The sequence below is a fragment of the Sapajus apella genome, unplaced genomic scaffold (assembly GCF_009761245.1).
Source record: "Sapajus apella isolate SASKATOON/1434 unplaced genomic scaffold, GSC_monkey_1.0 scaffold8, whole genome shotgun sequence".
Lineage (NCBI taxonomy): Eukaryota > Metazoa > Chordata > Mammalia > Primates > Cebidae > Sapajus > Sapajus apella.
Genome location: NW_022436948.1, coordinates 38837431 through 38856980, shown reverse-complemented (window position 1 = coordinate 38856980; position 19550 = coordinate 38837431).

Sequence of the window (19550 nt, the reverse complement as noted above, 5' to 3'; positions counted from 1 at the left end):
CAAGTTCTTCTTCAATTCATGTCTTTTCTCATCACAATTCATCTTTTCCTCTCACATTTTACTATAAACAATCAAGAGGAATTAAGCTGCTTCTTTAATACTTTGCTTTAGAAGTGCCCTCAGTTAAATATACAATTTCATTACTCACAAATCTTACTTTCCACAAAACATTAAACACAATTTAGCCTGGCTGTCTGACATTTTAAAACAAGTATTGCCTTTCCTCCAGTTTTCAACAAGCTGCTTTTCATTTCCATCTGCAACCTCACCCGAAAGGTCTCTAACATTCCTATTTCTACCAACATTCTGTTCAGATTTATTTGTGTATTCTCTAAAAAATAGTGACTTTCTTTCTAGATCTTCTCCTTTCTTTTGAGTTCTTACTGGAATCAACCTTAATGTCTACATTTCTAGGATGTACCACAGACCTCTTTCACCCTTTTTTCATTAATCAGTTCCACAGCCACTTGCACAATTTTAGTTATTTATTAGAGCAGCACTCCGCTCCTCATTGCCAAAACAGAAACAGAACCATCAAGATGCTTGTACACAGACAGAAAGAGATGCATTGTAAGGAATTGGCTCACTTGGAAGCTGAAGAGTTCAAAGATCTGTTGTTGGCAAGCTGGAGACTGAGAGGAGCTGATGCTGTAGTTCCATCTGAATTTAAAAGCTTGAGAATCAGAGTAACCAATAGTGTAAGCTCCAGTTTGGCAGCCTTCAGGCTTGATGCCCAAGAAAAGCCAGGGTTTCAGTTTTAGTCCAAAGGCAGAAAAGACTAACGTCCCAGCTCACAGCCAGATTTTCCTCTTGCACACAGGAGAGTCAGCCTTTTTGTTATATTCAGGACTTTTGCTTGTTGAATGAGAGCCAAGCACATCAGGAAGGGCAGTCTGTTGAATTCAGTCTACGATGCCAAATGTTAATCTCATCCCAAAACACCCTAATAAACACACTGAGAATAATGGTTCACCAAATATCTGGGCATCTTGTGGCCCAATGAAATTGAAACATAAAATTAACCATCACAATAATGATCGAAAACTTTAAAAACTTTTACTTAGGTTTTGTTACAGACAAGCATTTGCTTTGTATCTGATAGTGCTGACACCAGAGGAAATTGAAGGTGGATGCCTTTTAATTATCTTTATAGTTTTTTTATGCTAAGAAAGAGAAAAGGAGAAACGATGTTCCTAAGAAACTTTAGTCTTAGTTACATATATATGCTTACAACTTGATTCTCTGTTATATTTTTAAGGAGAGAGCTATAACTATCACAAGCTAAGAATTAATTAAAGTCATTTAGTCCATCCCCCTGTTTTATATGAAACAGATCTTCATATAATAATTTTAGATATGTAGGTCTTTCTTTTTTTTCTTAAGGTTTACAGAAACTCAGCAAAAACTATGGAATATCCACTCTAAAACGAGAACAAACAAGATAAATAAGTCACAACTCTGCCTTTGAGAAGCTGACAATAAAAGAGCTAGAACCTCAACAAAATATTTCAATATAATATACGTAAAAACCTATTTCAGCTTTTACAAATACCATCTTTGCCTTCTGTTTTCTTCTATAATGCATGGCAAACAGACCTCTAATTTCACTTAAAGATATTCACTTTTCCAAGCCCACTAATACATTCCCTCTTGAAAAGTTCAGAAATAACATTTTACATGCTTAAAAAAACGGAGAGTTTACAGTTTTTATTTTCTGCTATCTCTGTGTTGTATATGATTTTCTGTTTACTCAATCTGTCTTTATACTTCTTATTTCCTTTATGTCTCCTTCAGTGCATATTCTTGAGATTTTTTTTTTTTTGGTATAAAGATTCTCAAAATTTTCTTCTAGTTTTAATTTTGAGTTTCTTCCTCCCTACCCATCCTCTGAATCAGAAATTGAAACTTTGCTTATCTGAATATGTGATATTTTCTAGGTAAGCTGGTTCATTAAAACATGTATACTGATGTCTACAAAATCATCATCTCTTGACTCTTTTTAAAAAAATAGTCAACACAATATTATTAGTGTCAGAATTTTGTCTAAAGTATTTAAGGTATTTATTTATAACATTTAATGGCACATTATAAAATACAAGAGCACCAAGATACATAAAGCAAGTTCTTAATGACCTACAAAGAGACTTAGACTTCCACACAATAATAGTGGGAGACTTTAACACCCCACTGTCAATACTAGACAGATCAACAAGACAGAAAATTAACAAGGATATCCAGGACTTGAACTCAGATCTGGACCAAGCAGACCTTATAGATATCTATAGAACTCTCTACCCCAAAAGCGCAGAATATACATTCTTCTCATCACCACATTGTACTTATTCTAAAATTGACCTCATAATTGGAAGTAAAACACTCCTAAGCAAATGCAAAAAAACAGAAATGATAACAAACAGTCTCTCAGACCACAGTGCAATAAAGTTAGAACTCAGGATTAAGAAACTCACTCAAAACCACATAACTATATAGAAACTAAACAACCTGCTCCTGAATGACTGCTGGATAAATTATGAAATTAAGGCAGAAATAAAGATGTTCTTGAAAACCATTGAGAACAAAGACACAATGTACCAAAATCTCTGGGACACATTTAAAGCAGTGTCTAGCAGGAAATTTATAGCACTAAATGCCCACCAGAGAAGCGAGAAAAGATATAAATCAACACCATAACATCATGATTGAAAGAACTAGAGGAGCAAGATCAAACAAATTCAAAAGCTAGCATAAGGCAAGAAATAACTAAGATCAAAGCAGAATGGAAGGAGATAGAGACACAAAAAATCCTTTCAAAAATTAATAAATCCAGCAGCTGTTTTTTTTAAAAGATCAACAAAATAGATAGACCACTAGCCAGACTAATAAAAAAGAAAAGGGAAAATAATCAAATAGATGCAATAAAAAAATGACAAAGGGAATATCACCACTGATCCCACAGAAATATAAACTACCATCAGAGATTACTACAAACACCTCTATGCAAATAAACCAGTAAATCTAGATGGAATGGATAAATTACTAGACACTTACACCCTACCAGGACTAAACCAGGAAGAAGATGAATTCCTGAATAGACCAATAATAAGGTCTGAAGTTGAGGCAGCAATTAATAGCCTACAACCAAAAAATGTCCAGGACCAGATGCGTTCACAACTAAATTCTACCAGAGGTAGAAAGGAGCTGGGACCATTCCTTCGGAAACTCTTCCAAACAATACAGAAAGAGGGAATACTCCCTAATTCATTTTATGAGACCAACATCATCCTGATACCAAAACCTGACAGAGAACTAAAACAGAAAATTTGAGGCCAATATCCATGATAAACATTGATGTGAAAATCTTTAATAAAATACTGGCAAACCGAATCCAACAGCACATCAAAAAGCTTATTCATTAGGATCAAGTCAGCTTCATCCCAGGGATGCAAGGCTGGTTCAACATCTACAAATCTATAAACATAATCCATCACATAAATAAAACCAAAGACAAAAACCAAATGATTATCTCAATAATGCAGAGAAGGCCTTTGACAAAATTCAACAATCCTTTTTGCTAAAAACTCTCAATAAACTAAGTATTGATGGATCATATCTCAAAATAATAAAAGCTATTTATGACAAACCAACAGCCAATATCATGCAGAATGGGCAAAAACTGTAAGCATTCCCTTTGAAAGCTGGCTTAAGACTGGGATACCCTCTCTCACCACTCCCATTCAACATAGTACTGGAAGTTGTAGCTAGGGCCATCAGGAAAGAGAAAGAAATAAAGCGTATTTGAATAGGAAAAGAGGATGTCAAATTGTCCCTGTTTGCAGATGACATGATTGTGTATTTAGAAAACTCCATTGTCTCAGCTCAAAATCTCTTTAAGCTGATAACCAACTTCAGCAAAGTCTCAGGATACAAAATAAATGTGCAAAAATTGCAAGCATTCCTGTAAACCAATAATAGACAAACAGAGAGCCAAATAATGAGTGAACTCCCATTCACAATTGCTGCCAATAGAATAAAATACCTAGGAATATAACTAACCAGGGGTGTGAAGGACCTCTTCAGAGAGAACTACAAACCACTGCTCAATAAAATAAGAGAGTACACAAACAAATGGAAACACATTCAATGCTCATGGTTGGGAAGAATCAGTATCATGAAAATAGCCATACTGCCCCAAAGTAATTTATAGATTCAATGCTATCCCCATCAAGCCACCAAGACTTTTTTCACAGAATTGGAAAAAAACACCATAAACTTCATATGGAACCAAAAAAGAGTACTCATATTCAAGACAATCCTAAGGAAAAAAAACAAAACAACAACAACAAAAAAAACAAGCTGGAGACATTAGGCTACCTGACTTCAAACTCCAAGGTTACTGTAATTAAAACACCATGATACTGGTACCAAAACAGACGTCGACAAATGGAACAGAACAGAGGCCTCAGAAAGAATGCCACACATCTAGAACCATCTGATCTTTGACAAACCTGACAAAAACAAGCAATGGGGAAAGGGTTCTCTATTTAATAAATGATGTTGGGAAAACTGGCTAGCCATATGCGGAAAGCTGAAACTGGATCCCTTCCTTACACCTTACACAAAAATTAACTCTAGATGGATTAAAGATTTAAACATAAGACCTAACACCATAAAAATGCTAGAAGAAAATGTGACACATATACACCGTGGAATACTATGCAGCCAAAAAAGGATGAGTTCATGTCTTTTGCAGGGACATGGATGAAACTGGAAACCATAATTCTCAGCAAGCTGACACAAGAACGAAGAACCAGACACCGCATGTTCTCACTCATAAGTGGGTGTTAAACAATGAGAACACATGGACACAGTGAGGGGAACATCACACACCAGAGCCGGGGGTGTGGGGTGCTAGGGGAGGAATAGCAGGAGGTGGGAGGATTGGGGAGTGATAGCATTTGGAGAAGTACCTAATGTAGATGATGGGGCAATGGATGCAGGAAACCTCCACCATGGCATGCGTGTACCTATGTAACAAACCTGCACAATTTGCGCATGTACCCCAGAACTTAAGGTATAATAAATACATTTTAAAAAAAGAAAAACAGCAAATATAACTGAAGAAACAAAATAAAATAAAAGTACTAGATCAGGTATACCATTTTAATTTTCAGGTTACTTTTTTAAGAGACAAGGTCATATATTGAATTTGCTGTAGATCTCACTTGGTAGACTACACACAACATGAAAACCTAATGTTGAGTCTAATCCTATATTAGGAGAATGTTAGAAAAATATGCGTCCTTAGATATAAACCTATCATTTTTGTAAATTATCTCTTCTTGGTACCTTAATAGTGTTAAATTATAGTCAGCCTTCTTGTATCTTTGAAGGAGTAATTTACTTCAAGTGAATACAAATTTGTTTTCAAAATAGAACTCTACTTTTATGACTATAACTTAGCCTGCTATTAGCTAGTGGAAGAGCAGTACTAATGGCATTCTCTTTGAGAAAATCCTGAGTGTTTGTTTAATAGTTAATGACAGTATATATTTTTAATAAGTTAAGGAGTATTCTTAAAAGCTCTTAAGAGAATATGAAGAAATGGGAAATTCGATAATTATTGTGTGTGTTTCTTTACATGGACATTATTCCATAACAGAACAGAATAAACCATTTAGAAAATCCTAGCGGATTTTTAAAAATATTGCTCACTTAATTTATTCACTAATTTTTCAAACATTATTAGATACCTGACATTAGACAGAATCAGAGATCAACACTAAATACTGGGATACAAGGACAGAAGACTAGCACTTCAGAAGCTGAGGGAGGCTTCACATGGGCAGTCAGTGGGCAAAATCTTATCTACAGCTGTGCCTGTTTGGTCTGCTTACTTCATCACAATTTCCAGCGCTTTTATCGTGTTTTGCCCCTGTCTAAACCATGCACCATTGAGTTTACAATCTCTAATCATGTTTGTTCACCCTTGGGGCTGGGCCACAGGAAAAATGGGAAGAGATAAATAAACTGTCATGAAATATCTACCAGTCGAATGCCAATATGAAAGAATATGATAAACTTGGATTCAAATTAAATATGTCTCTTTATCCAATGACTTATCTAGTGAGTAAATCTGAGAGAGAAGCTATGGGTTTTCCAATTTGTCTATTACAAATGATGAAAATGAATTAAATCATCTAGGTGGTGGTGTACGTGGTTTTGTTTTGTCTTTTTAATCCACAATTTTTATTTAAATAATATTTAAAACAGAAGGGATAATGTTGATGAAAGTTAAGGTACTGTGACTGAGGCATACGTGGGGCCACGTACCATTCCAGACTCTGTGTAGACTGGACAGTGCAGGAAGAGAAAAGGGTCAAGCGCAAAGATCTAATACCACGCTACAGTGCCAAAGAAATCCAGAAAACAGCAACAAGATTAGGTGAGAGGTTTTGGAATAAAGAAAGAAGAGGGATTTATATTTAGAAAAGACATGTATTCTTATGTCTATGTAGGAAGGGAAGGATGGATTGTTTGGGGGTTGGAGGGAATTCACATTGGATAGCCTTTGTTTTCTCTGTGATATGAAGAACAACATGTTTGTTGGAATGAAGTATAGATGGGTAAACGATATGAATAGAACTATGAAAGAACACATGAAAAGGGGCCAAAAGCAAATGATCCAGGACAAGCAAAAACAAATTTCTGTGCTGTGCAGAGGGACTAGCTGTTGTTACAATTACACAATTTGTACAAGTGTCACCTTGAACCCTTAGCATCCCTAGTATTCCCTTAGCATATACTCTGATGATCAAACATTTTATCAATGGTGCAGCAGTAATGATTATCGTGACTTTGGAACTAAAAAACCTTTGCCCTAGGGTAGGTCATATATCTTCGAGTGACGTATTAATGCAGAAGATAGAATTTCATTCAGAGAAAATTATAATCTATTTTCAAATGTTCTGAGATCAATTTTAGATCATTTTAATCAGCAGTTAATCTTTGGAATTTACAACTAAAATAGGATAAATTTAAATTATAGTGACATAGTGGCTTATCCTTGTGATGGCATTTGAACTATTTCCTTGGACAGTTGAGATAGATCCACCTTAAAAAACAATACTATATAAAGATTCGAATTTAAATGAAGATAGAGTAATTTATTTGGCATGAGTTTCATGGTCAATAGATTCTTGGTCTTTAGCAGATACACAACCCAAGATTGTTGCTTTTTTTTTTTAAGATAATAAGTTTTAAAAAATGGTGAATGTAGTATATCTTTCTATCCATCATGGTGACCATTATAAGATCATTATTTAAAAATCTGCAAATATCTATTTTTATGCTGGTTAGTAAATTTTAATTATACATGACAAGGTTAAAAATCATTATACATAATGCAATTCTCCACAGTTATGTAAATAAGCTTAACTTTATATGTGTGATGCTACTGCGGATCTATTATTAGATCTATTATTTGTAAGATATGTACTTTGAATTACTTTTCCCAGGTCCATGTATGCATGCTCTGAGCTGCTTCATTCCCTTCCCTGCTTCTACTATGAGTCTAAAAAACATACTGGTGGACAGCCTACATTATGAGTAGCATTATGATAGGGAGAATTATTTTTTAATTCAAAGCTAACTGGCCCTTGTAAAGCTCTATGGCCTTGATCACATGAGAACAGTCTTTAACCAGCTGAGCACACTGCTTCAGGCTACAATTATTTATGTCTTTCTTGCTGAAAATTCCTCAATTTCCATTTTAAATGTTCTAAATTTCATAAGGTTATTTTAATAGGTTTTCTGACCTATTCCTCTTACAGACTTTCAACCAGGATAGCGAAAATTATTTAACCCCTACTTTTAGCCTAATCTCCAAGCAGCCAGATTCTGGGACAAATCAAGAATACAATAATTGCTTATCAATCAGTCACCCACTAGGTTAGCCGTGTCCACAAATCATACCTGAGTTTTCTGCTAGGTACCAGTCTCGTAGAGAAGACTAATTACCCTGAACTTCAATCGTATCAGAGGCTAATACAGGCCTGGCCATATGCCCAATCCCATAATTACTAGCGCAACCAAAGAAAGTAAAATGGGAAATTAAATAACCAAACTTGAAAGTTTGTCAAGATTTTAAGGCAGAGGTCTGAAGCAATGAGATGATGGGTTATTAATCACAGGAAAGGTGAGTATATGTGAAATAAGAATGACAAAAAAATGCAAAGCATTCTGAGAAATTGTTATGAATAATTATACACCAATAAATTAGATAGCATACAGAATGCATGCATTCCTTAATATATACAACCTGCAAAGACAGAATAAGAAGAAGTGCAAAAATGATTAAGGACGTTGCATCAGCAATAAATGTCTCTCTTCAAAGAAAAGCCCATGACCTGATGTCTGCCCTGTTGAATTCCATCACACATTTAAAGAAGAATGAATGCCAACTCTTTTCAAAGTCTTCCAAAGAACTGAAGAGGGGTGAATAATTCCAAACTCATTTTATTAGACCAGCATCACCCTTATACTAAAGTCAGATAATGATGCTACAAAAAAAAAAAAAAAATTAAAAAAGCTACAGGTCAGGGCAATATCCCTGATTAACAAAATTAAAATATATATGCAAAAATTCTCAACAAAATATTAGCAAACTGAATTAAATAGTACATTTTAAAAAATATCATTCACCATGTTCAAGTGTGATTCACCCAAGGAATGCAAAGATGTTTCAACATACACAAATCAGTAAATCACATTAACAGAATTAAACACAAAATCTTTATGGTTTTTTCAATATATGTAGGAAGAGTATTGGACAAATTTTAACTTTTTGATAATAAAAACTTCAGCAAATTAGGTGAAGATGGATTGTACTACAACACAATCAAATCAATATATGACAACCCACAGCTAACATTGCACTCAATGGAAAAAAGATGGAAACTTTCTATAAGATTAACAATAATGCATGAACGCCCATTCTCAGCACTTGTATTCAATATCATACTAGAGGTCCTATTCAGAGTAATTTGAATGGAGAGACAAATAAAGTATCCAAATTAGAAATAAAGAAGTTAAATTGTCTCTGTTTAAAGATGACATTACCTTATAATATAGAAAACCCTAAAGACTTTCACCAAGAAACTGCTAGAACAATTATAAAATTTCAATAAAATTGGAGGTTACAAAATTGGCATGCAAAAATCAGTAGTAATTCTATACATAACAGCAAACTACCTGAAAAGAATTTTTTTTTAAAAAATCTCATTTATAAAGCAACAAAAAATAAAATGTTTAGAAAAAAATTTTATGAAGGAGGTGAAATATCTGTACACTGAAAACTGTAAAACACTCATTAAAGAATATGAAGATACAAATTAGTGAAAAAGAAACCTGTGATTATGGATTGGAAGAATTAACATTGCCAAAATATCCATGCTATCCAAAGCAATCTACAGAGCTATTGCAATTCCTATGAGAATACCAATGACATTCTTCACAAAAATAGAAAAAATATCCTAAAATTCATGTGGAACCGGAAAAAAAAATCCTAAATAGTCAAAGCAATCATAAGTAAAAGGAAAAAAGATGACAGCAGCATACTACCTAACTTCAAAATACACTACAAAGCTATAGAAAGCAAAACAATATTGTACTGGGATAGATGCATAAATCACAGACACATAAACATAAACAGACATATAAACTAATGGAAGAGAACAGAGGATTCAGAACTATGTCCACACATTTACAAATGACTGATTTTCAACAAAGATGCCAAAAACATTCAATGGGGAAATAATAATCTCTTCAATTAATGGTGGTTAGAAAATTGAATAAACACATGCAGAAGAATTAAATTATATTCTTTGCTCACACAACATATAAAAATCATCTCTAAAATGTATAATGAGTGAAAGATTTAAATGTAAAATCCAAAACATGAAACTACTAGAAGCAAACATAGAAGAAAAACTTCATGAAGTTGGTCTGGGCAATGGCTTTTTAGCTATGCAGACAAAAAGGATTATATCAAACTACAAAGCTTCTTTACGGAACGGAAGCAGTCAACAGAATGAAGAGACAACCTACAAAATCGGAGAAAATATATACAAACTATGCATCTGATAAGAGGTTAATATACAAACTCTATAAGAAACTCAAAACATTCAATTGCAAGAAAGAAACATGAATTTTAAAATAGACAAAATACGTTAATAAACATCTCTCATAAGAAGACACACAAATTTATAAAGAGGCATTTGGAAAAATGCTCAACATCATTAATCATTAGGCAAATGCAAATTAAAACCACAATGAACTATAACTTCATTTCTGTAAGAATGGCTGTTACAGAAAAGACAAAATATAAGTGTTAGTAAGGATGTGGAGAAAAAAAAAACACTCTTACACTGTTGGTAGAAATATAAGTTAGTAGAGACATTATGAAAAACACCATAGAGTTTCCTCAAAAAAATAAAAAGAGAGCTATCACATGATTCAGCAATTCCACTAGTAGGCATATTCAAAGAGAATGAAATCAATATGTCAAGAGGTATCTTCACTTTCATGTTTATTGCATCATTATTTATAAGATTCAAGATATGGAATCAATCTAAGTGTTAATCAATGGATGAATGGCTTTAAGAATGTGGTATATATACACAATGAACTATCCAGTCATAAAAACCAAATATTGTCTCTTGTAAGATGGAGTCATTATGCTAAGTGAAATAAGCCAGCCACAGAAAGACAACTTCTGCATGTTCTCACTCACATGGAGAATCTAAAAAAGTTGATTTCATGGCTAGTTGGGGCGATGTCTGTCAAAGGATACAAAATTTCAGTTAAACAGGAGGACTATATTCAAGGGATCCACTGTACACATGTTGACTATACCTAATAGTATATGGTATTTCATAAAAAAAAAAAAAACACTAAAAGAACGGGTATATTCTCACTATAAAAATAACTATGTGAGGTATTTGTATGTAAATTTGCTAGATTTGGTCATTTCTCATTACTCAATGTACATATGCCTCAAAACAATATGCTGTGCATGATAAATACGTGCAGTTTAACTGTTGATTAAAAAAATGATGAAAAAAACAGAAGATCATAGAATATGGAAGAGAATAGTGGCCCAGAAAGAAGTTTCTCAATGAATATATTATGAAGGTGCCCTCAATGAATGAATAACAATTCAGCATCTAAAACTATCACATTATCTCAGTTTTCTCTTGATTATCCTTGTTTTCTAAAAAAATGCACATTAATAAATTTATAATAGGGATTTTTTTGGCATAACTTTACCTTGATACTTAATCCACAGATATAATGTGTTACATTTTCCCTCTTTTAATTAATTAAATTAATCATCTCACTGTGAATACGTGTTTTAAAACTTGTAAACAAGTACTGGGAAGCTTACATGTGCCCTTCAGCAGTATGTCCTATAGGTTGTGAGAAAAATATTTTCATTTTTCTATTCCTTTATTTAGCATCTATTATGAGCCTAGTAATAGGTACAAATGTGTGGTATTAAATGACACTCAATGACTACCCTCATGGAAATTATAGTATAAACAATTAATAAGCACTCCCACCTCACATTAAGGACGAAAGAACAAACAAACAAAATTAAACAATAAAAGAATTGATGTTGCCAGTCGCGGTGGCTCACTCCTGTAATCCCAGCCCTTTGGGAGGCTGAGGCAGGCAGATCAGGAGGTCAAGAGATCGAGACCATCCTGGTCAATATGGTGAAACCTTGTCTCTACTAAAAATACAAAAAATTACCCAGGCGTGGTGGTGCGTGCCCGTAATTCCAGCTACTCGGGAGGCTGAGGCAGGAGAATTGCTTGAAACCAGAAAATGGAAGTTGCAGTAAGCCGGGATTGGCCACTGCACTCCAGCCTGGCGATAGATAGAGTGAGGCTCTGTCTCAAAAAAAAAAAGAATTGATGTTTTTAAAGTTGTAATGGGTTTCATAACGGCAGTAAAATTTTTTAGGAGAGAACAGATTAAAAGACAGTAATCAGAAAACTTTCTGAAGAAAATTTGCAGGAATTTTCTAGATGAAGACTTGGGGGTGGAGTGGAAAGTATATTCCTGGCAGAGGAAACAAAGCATTGATACCTGAAGTGAGAAAGAACTTGGTATTTTAAAAGATGTAAAAAAAAAAAAAATTCGGGATGGTTATAATATAGACAATAAAAGCACTAGTGACATGGAAAAAGTGAGGCGTGTCAGAACCTTCCAGTTTATGCTAACATATTTGGGAAGAAATGAAAGAGCAAAAATCAGAAAAATGGCATAATGTAATCTATTTTCTGTGTAAGTAGCACAAGAGCTGGGTAAATCATGAGTTGGAATCCATGCATGTTGGAAATAACATCTTGATTGAAAAAAGAAATCCCAGAAATCAACAAATAGTATGATATCCTACTATAAATTGTGGAATACTAAAATAAAATCCAAAATTTTAAAACCTCACAATTAAATAATATATTTTTAGACACAAACATAGAAAATTATTTCAAATATCAAAGTAAATTAAGGCCTCCCATAGTATTCAGGGTAATAATAACCTCTTACAGAAGTGAGGGAAGGCAAGATGTGGGATGAGGTAGAGAGATCCCTCAGTTTTGGTAACATTCTAGTGCTTAAATTTGGTGTCAGCTTACAGCATTTCTTGTATGAGGAAAAGGGGTGCAGAAACAGTGAATCAATAGGGGAGGCACTGTTCTTAGAGTGGAAGAAGCTAAATATAGAGCTTCTTATAACATTGCTGCATGACCTGAAGTAATTTTAGAGCTTTGTGATTATTGCTCCTTATCTGCTTTAACTTTTCTCCAGGAATCTGAAATAATAAATAAGCACTCATCACCCTACAGTATGCACTTCTTCCTCCTCTATTAATTCATGTTGATATTGTCAACATGATCATTCAATTCACCCAAGTTCAAAATCCTAGAAATATCGACAGCTTCATTTATTGATAATCAGTTGCCAAGTATAAATTGTATCTCAGTGAAGTGTGTGTCTCTTACCCATCTCTTTATTTATGCAGCTACCAATCTAAAAGAGATCATTATAACTTCTTACCTAGACAAATCTCCCAACTTTCACTTAATCTGTATTAGACACTGTATCTACATTATTTTCTGTAAAATGCAGGCTGAATTAATTTGTTTCCTTAAAAGTCTTTGAAGACTCTCATGGTCTTCTACACTACTTGTAATTTCTCAATCACACATAATTTGATTTTGGCTCTATATTTTAACTTTTTTCTGGTCTCGTCTTATACTTTTTCACTATGTATGCTTCCTAATTCTTCTAAGCGAATGTATCTCTTTTACTTATTACATTCTACATTTTTATTAAGCCATTGTTCATTAAGCTGTGAGTTTTAAAACTGTAATACTCTTACTTTTTAAGCTAATTTTATTCACATATACTTTAAGCCAGTCTCAAATACTACCTTCATTATTATGTATTTTCTCATCTATCCAGACAGCGAAAACTTCCTCTTTTTCCTTCTTTGCCTTACTTTCCAGATGTCTATAGTCTTTATTTGTGTTATTGTCATAGTCTCCTTCATAGAAACAGATGACGTGGATTCAAATGTATGCTTTACATTTTTAAACTGTTTCATCATGAGCAAATAACTTAAGACTTTGAGCTTTAGTTTCTTCCTTTGAAGAAAAAACACAGGAGTGATGTTACATTACTTTGAAGATGAAACAATACATGAAAACAAAACAAAAAAATTAGATCTCAACCCTCTCTCCTTTATCATTCATTTTTACCACTCTATTATCAAAAATCATGTTTTTCATGAAACATGCATTCTATTAATGCTTGTCAAAGTAAATTGAATATGTCAAAACTTGTCTTTCATAATTGCCTTTAATCTCTAAAATTGCTAATGAGGAATTAATGTATATAGCATTAGTCATGAGCTTCTCGGAAATTGTTTTTGGGGATTTTTTTCATTCACAATAACCAACTAGAGCCTAGATAATAAAGTGATGGGTTTGTGTTTATATATTTTTTTTCATTTGTTTCAGATAGAAAATTGAGGCACTGCCCACAAAAAAGAGTCCATGTTGTGGTGTCACCAAGAGACTACAGAAAGTGCAGTGGAAGAAATAAATGGAAGGGGTGGGGATATGAAACCACTTTTGCTTTAAAACTTTTGTTATGGGCTGATTCTGAAAAGAAAAAAAAAATCATTGAAAAAATACAATGCTCAAGTTCTAAAATTGCAGAACTGTCACAGGGTTTTATTAGGTCCCATTTTTTTTTTCCTTTTGAGAGCCACAATTGAGAGATTAACCTGTTAAGTAATAAAATACATATATATTGAAAACAGAAACCACACACAAAATGTGATAATCAACTCCTATTTCTTAATTTTCACAAACATTTGAAATATGTTAAAATATTTCCTAACTAGCAATTACAAAATAAAAAGCCTTTTTAAATAAATCACATAGGCATTTTCATGTCAGCAGGAGCCTCTTGGTGGCAACAAACGTTTGTAATTCATAGGTGCTGGTTTTTATTACACATTTTAGCATGGTTATCAGAAATGTTTCTAATTCTGTGTTAAGTACAAAACTATTATATAATCAGTTTGTTACCTGAAGGGTGGATTATGGCTTTGCATTTTTGTGATGTTTTAAACTCATGCTTCAAATGAAATATACATGCTTGACGGAAATAATACTCAGTTGCATTTGTTGTTTACTGTTTCAGAAAATTGCAAAAACCACAGTGTTTTAAATCTGCCATGGAAAGTGAAGGCACCTTGCAGGACATTCAAGATGCTGTAAAAGTAAGAGCAGGAAGAATGATGTGTCTAAAAATTCTGGACAAATTCCTCAATATCTCATGACTGATAGGGTCAGTTAGTGGCTTTGAAACTCCGCAGGCTACTGCAGGAAGTGTTCAGTTTAGATGCAGGAAGCCTCAAAGCTTTGAAAATCAGATACTGGAATGTGGGATGATTTTTTTTCTCCATAATATATTACAAGTAGTAGAAAAATTTTTTATGCTTTCCACTCCAGAGCTCAATAAAACCATATGTATGTATGTATGTATGTAGGTATATGTGTGTGTACATACACACATAGATGATAAGAGAGATAGATAGATAATAGATAAATCGATAATAGATTATAGATAGATGATAGATCGATAGATAAATTTAGGTAGATCAATGCTTACCCTAGGATCAGCAGCTTTACGTTATGCAAAATTCCTGCCAGGAATCCTCTCTTTTTGGTGAGGAAAGCAGATGAAGAAGCCAGGTACTAGGTGCCCATTAAGTTCAGCATTATTTATTTATTTATTTTAATTGTACTTTAGGTTCTGGGGTACATGTGCAGATCATGCAGGATTTTTGCCTAGGTACACAATCCGCAATGTGGTTTGAATGATAGAATTTTTTGTCTGGTCAGGAATTTATACCCAATTACATAGTTAACCTGCATAGGAATACTTGAAATGGTACCACAGCTTATGGAAAGAGCAAATAGAAAACATCAACTTCTCTACAAGAATACATTCCTTAAAAATAAAGCAGACAATACTGATGTCTGTCCCTGAGCCTGGCTGTTAGCTCTCTATAGCTTTCATTAGTTTCCACTAGGCTTTCCTCCTGACGGGGTAGGAGAGATATTTCTGTGAATTTCTGCATTTTCCAAATTTTTCCCACATCTTGATTATCTAAATTTTTACTTCATTTGGCATCTTATTTACTAGATCTTCCCTTATTCCCAGATACTTTCTCAGGATTCAGAGACTGATGCCATTCTTTTCTTTCATTATCTGCCTGATCTTGTGTGTGTGTGGGGCCATTACTCATTTTAAGTTGTTTCACATTGCTTTATAGATGGATATATATGTATGCTTCTAGATTATCACATCTGAGGCCACGCATTTATAAAACCTTAGACTCATAAAGTTGCAATTTTACACACTGGTATTTCATACTCCTAGTTTCATACTATTTGCTCAAGGTAGGCATATGGTTTTACTCTTTACTGGTTGACCACAATTAGTTAGTTTCCCTTATATTCCTGGTTGTCATGATCCCCATAAAGGCAATAATTTCGTGCTCTTTGACTTTGAGTCTCCAATGTCTCACACAGTATCTGACATTAGTGATTATTTGAAGAAGAAATATACATAAGAAAATATTTTTAAAATATATTTGTGCTATAAATTAGAGATAAAACACAAGGCTATAAAAATTGCGTATAGGTAAAATATGTGTTCCATTTCTGTTAAATTTGGATTTTGACTAAAATCAACAAGAAAAGAAATAAGGAATTATAAAATTAAAAATATACTTTAGAAATTGCTAGTCTTGGCTTTCATATGGTTAAAAGAAAGACTGTAAACTATATTCTGGTCATTAAAAATAACAAATCAGAAATAAAATAACAAGTGATAAAAATGAATGAAAAAGGTTACATTACCCATATAGCTTCAAAAAGAATAGCTCATGTCCTTCCTGTTCAGGTGTTCTTATCTGACCAGATTTTCTCCACTAATTTACTCTTCTTAGTAGGCTCACTGTTAACCTGTTTTGGGATCAGAGAATAGGCAATAGGAATAAATAGCAAGTCTTGAGCTTTATAATATTGCCCAAAAGACCTTAATCCACAACCATTGATTTTAAGTCTAGGGGGAGGTCAGCCACAGTCATGTACATTAGTATTTATTAAAAGTTGTAGGTAAGGTATAATAAAAATTAGATTTTCTATTTATCTGCATTTAGGTGGCAAGGAAATTAGGCTGTAAAAGCAGCAATAATTGATTCCAGCTATTTTCTTACTTTAGCTTGGCAGGCTTCTGGTGCTGACTTGTGAGTGCATTCTGACGTGATGTTTACAGAAATCAGACCTGAGAACAGGAGGGCTCCCATACTTTTATCATGAAATCTGAATCAAGGGACAAGCAATTATCTACACAGCAGTAGGAAAGCCATCCAAACTTCCTATAATCTGTGTTTCTTCTTTTTCTTCTTCCATGGTGAATATAGAACTCACTGAGGACCAGCAAGTGTGATAGAAGGAAGGTGACATGACTCCACACATTTAGGAATCTTCTCCAAGATGTAAAAGTCCACTGAGAGCAAGCAAGTCGAAATCAACAAAAGGTGATTTTATCTATTGAATTGGATATTTACAAATGATGTAAAAAAAAAAAAAGGAAGGAGAAAAAAATGAATATTCTGTTTTTATATTTCAATTATTCTCTCGCACACTTTTAACATCTCAATAGTGATGGAGCTGATTATTGCTGGAGTGGGGAGGTAGAAGGTGTAGGCCAAACAATGCTGTAGGGAGAACTATAAGAATATCATTTCCTACATAATCTCATGATGATGTTCCAGGGCCCTTGAGGCCACAGCAGAGCAACCTGCAAGGCCGTGTATTATAAAGTTTTGATCATTCTTGTGTTTTAGACCCTAGGCAGACATTCGAACTTTGTCCTTGTCATCTGTATCTTTTGTCCACAGAAGTCACTTCAGGGGTCTATTCTAACACAAAGCACAAAACAATGGACACCTAGAGTACATGGTAGCACAGGAAAGTATAACAGAAAGGAGGCAGCATTTGTATTGGGATAAAGTAGACTCACAGTACCACATAGGTTGCCTTAATATTAAATTGCATTTACACAGTAGCTATGCTTTTTCAAAGCGTTTTCACATGTCATTAGAAATACATAACAATTAATGCCAAGTTATAGGTTGGTAACAGATGTCGTATTCATTATGTTAGCCTTCTTAACACATTGACAATCATATTTCAAGCAATCACTATCAGAGAGTATTCAGTGACCTTAAAGGAAATTACAGATACAATAAAGTATTTCAGTACTGGCATAGAATAGGAATAGGTAACCTAGTTTACTCTTGAGGAAACTTGAGAATAGTAGACAGCAAAGCTAGCTATACTATGTGACAGATATAAACAGATCAGGATAATCACTAGTCAAAAGGGGTTCAGATTGAGCATTTAAACAGATCTGTAGATGGATCAACATCAGTCATGTGTCTTTAAATAAGGGTGTCTATAACAGAGAGTAGCTAATTAGTCACACCAATTTATACTTTTACCTAGGTGCACAGACAGCAATCCTTGAATTATGACTAGGTTGTTTTGACTGTGAAGCACAAATACTATTTTTTGTAGTGTTAATGTGAACAAGAAATAAATTTCTAACATGTTTCAGCCACTGTGCACTTTACATTGGTCTTCAAGAGCAGCTGGAATAAGCTTAATTTCTATCATAGCCTAACTGCATAAAGTCATCCAGAGGTCAATCAATGTGCCTCAGACTCTGTAGACCCCTTTCTAGAAAATGACCGAAAAATTATCTGAGTTATTGTTTGTTTATTTTTGCCACTGTTGGGTTCATTTCAATGCCTTCTAGTCCCCTTAAATCCCTTGAAATTAAGAGAAGAGTTTACATTCCCCAGTTTAATTTCTAGTGTACTCTAGGACAAGGCTTACATATAACTCTTCACCTCTGGTGGTTGCCGCTACTGGACAGTTTGTACAAGTTTTTTTACTCAATTTAAGTCTGACGCCTTGACCTACCCAAGCATAGGTCCTTTAACTGTTGAGTGCCCCTAACATTTTTGCTCTACAAAGTTTTTGTAGAGTCTGTTTCTGGTAAGTTAGAACAAAAGATGTGATTCTTCATTGGTGAGTCAGCGTGCAGTAGGAGAGTGGTAGCCACAATGCAATACCCAGAAGGATGGAAGCTGAAGTCCAACCCCCTTAGAGAAAGAAAAAGGAGGAATTAATGCATGTGTTAGTACTCAGGTCAAAACTGCTGGAATTTAAAAGTCAGGAAAGAAAAATATACTGACAACATGGCAAAAACACCATTGTGCATGTGAAAATATTATTTATAACATTACAAACATTTATAATATTTTTAAATTATAGTATGTGTATATGTTTTTTTTCTGTGTCTTTGCTTATTTATTATGAGAACTTAGTCGTTCAGACCTAAACACCATGCTTCCAGCACCAAGACTAATTCAAGACTTTGTAATAAGTAAATGTAAGCCTGTGAATGCCTTGGTTATAAATTAGTCAGTAATTGAGAGAAAGTGACTTCACATATTGAGAGAACAGATTCTATAGGTGAAAAAGGCTTGGAAAAATAGGCTGACAATAATCTGGACTAAAAATCCATTCCAGAAATAAATGTCTGTATAAATGACCAAATCCGAGGTCCATAGTGCTGCAGTTATCATCTAAAGAGGTGAGTTGGAGGTGAAATGGAAGAAGAGGAAAAATTCCATTTAAAAATAAATACACTTATTAAAATTAATTTTTAAGTTTATTGTGTACAGCCAGGCAATTTGGGTATCTTCACTGCATTGTACAGATTCATGAAGCAAAGTGCTCTTAGTTGACTTTTTAAATACTAACTTCAGGGTTCATGCTAAGTTCTCTCTTACCACTCTTTTCTCATTCGATAACCCTCCAGGGAAGAAGATT